Below are 2,067 nucleotides of genomic sequence, written 5' to 3' on the forward strand. Positions count from 1 at the left end.
TTTTTTTTTTTGACAGAGCTTTGACAACATATGAGTTTGTATTTTTGTTTCATATTATGCCAAGTAATTAGGGTTTATATGTTGGCTATTTTTAACATTTTAAACAAAGCTTAGGGTCTTTTTTAAATCCTATAGAAAATGTTCATATTTTGTTCTAACAGCCAATCAATTGGATTAATAAACCTTTCAAGTTCCAACCCATATTGATCAAATTTTCTTTTTTTAAAGATTTATTTATTTTTATTTATATGAGTACACTGTAGCTATCTTCAGACACACACTAGAAGAGGGCATCAGATCCCATTACAGATGGTTGTGAGCCACCATGTGGTTGCTGGGGTCAAATTTTCAAAGTGTTTGAAGCACTCTCCTAATCTTTCCAGAGAGTGACAACTACTGTGAGCCTGAAACTGGGAAATAGAATGAAGATTATCAGACCCTTGGTATGTGCAGCCCTGTTAACCTCTGAAGTTGATAAACAATTTATGAGATCATTCTTCTTAACTACTCCCTCAATACTTTCTGGTTCCCTGGAACTAAACTTCATGGTTGACCTGCTAAAGCTGATGCCCTTGAATCCCACTGCCGTGTACATGATCAGACTGAAGAGGTGGGAGAACAGGAGAAGAGCAGAGAAGACAGGCCACACCATTCTGGACCACAGCCCTACCAAATGGAGGTTTCCCTCTCACAGTTCTGGCTCTTAACACCCTTTGGCCAGCCGTACAACTGCTGCAACCAGAACTGTCTAATAAATGGACTGTGAACAAACACAGCGATTGATACCCTATCGGAGAGAAAGAAAAGCGCGAGGAGAAGAGGCCAGACAGCTGGGCCAGAGCCTCGAGGAGACCAGCTGCCCAACTTCCCCCATCGCTGGATGCCGCGTCCTCGGATTTGTTCCGATAGGCCGTTAAAACATGGTAGATTACCATGAAGTGCTGGACATGCAGAGACATGCCTCACCTGAGGACATTGAAAAGGCATATCGAAAACAGGCACTTAAATGGCACTCGGACAAAAATCCTGAAAATAAAAAATCAGAGAGGATATTCAAACAAGTGTCTGAGGTATATAAAGTGTTATCGGATGCTAAAAAGCGGGACATCTATGACAAATACGGCAAAGAAGTATGTAATGGCGGTGGAAGAGGAGGAGGTGGAAGTCATTTTGACAGTCCAGTTGAGTTTGGCTTCACATTCAGGAACCTAGATGATGTCTTCAGGAAATTTTTGGTGGAAGGGACCCATTTTCATTTGACTTCTTTGAAGACCCATTTGATAACTTTTTTGGAAACTAAAGGAGTCACTGAGGAAGTAGAAGCCGAAGTGCTGGCTCCTTTTTCTCTGCCTTCAGTGGATTTCCTTCTTTCGGAGGTGGATTTCCTGCTTTTGATAGGCTTTACTCCATTCGGGTCACTAGGTCATGGGGTCTCACTTCATTCATTCAGTGTCATGTGGCGGCAGTGGAATGGGCAACTGCAAATCAATATCAACTTCAACTAAGATAGTTAATGACAAAAAAAAAATCACTACAAAGAGAATTGTGGAGAACGGTCAAGAAAGAGTAGAAATTGAAGAAGATGGACAGTTAAAGTCCTTGATGATAAATGGTGAGGAGCACCAGCTAAGCGTGGATAACACGTAACTCAACGCACGCATTTAACCGGAGTGCTAACCTTAGCGAGCACCATTTGAGGAATAACCAGAACTGTTTTTCTTTTGAAGATTTCAAATGAACTCGACTTTCTGTATAACTGTACCTAATCCAAAGTAATAAAACAGCTCACCGGAGACCCCATTTGTTAGATTTTTGAGTTTGTTTTGGCGACCACAAAATAGGACTTTTCCTTCTTTTTTTTCCTTTTCTTTTTCTTTTTTTCTTTTTGTCTTTAAAATTGTAATCTCTGTATGCACTTTGCTTTAAACCAAATGTAATCTGGTGAGCCCTGTGACTCCTGAGTAGCGCTAGGGTGAGATTGTCTTTAACACCAGCATGGATCTGCTTCCCGTTGTGTTGAAATGTGAGTGAGAAGCCTCAGCCTGCTGTGAAGTTATCGGTGCCCGA

At 41.1% G+C, this 2,067-nt stretch overlaps 1 pseudogene; it reads left to right on the forward strand.

Moving 5' to 3' along the window:
• Positions 1–920: 920 nt before the first annotated feature.
• LOC116093234 lies at positions 921–1,647 on the forward strand (annotated as a pseudogene).
• The last annotated feature ends 420 nt before the right edge of the window (positions 1,648–2,067 follow it).

Source organism: Mastomys coucha, unplaced genomic scaffold (genome assembly GCF_008632895.1).
Source record: "Mastomys coucha isolate ucsf_1 unplaced genomic scaffold, UCSF_Mcou_1 pScaffold16, whole genome shotgun sequence".
NCBI lineage: Eukaryota > Metazoa > Chordata > Mammalia > Rodentia > Muridae > Mastomys > Mastomys coucha.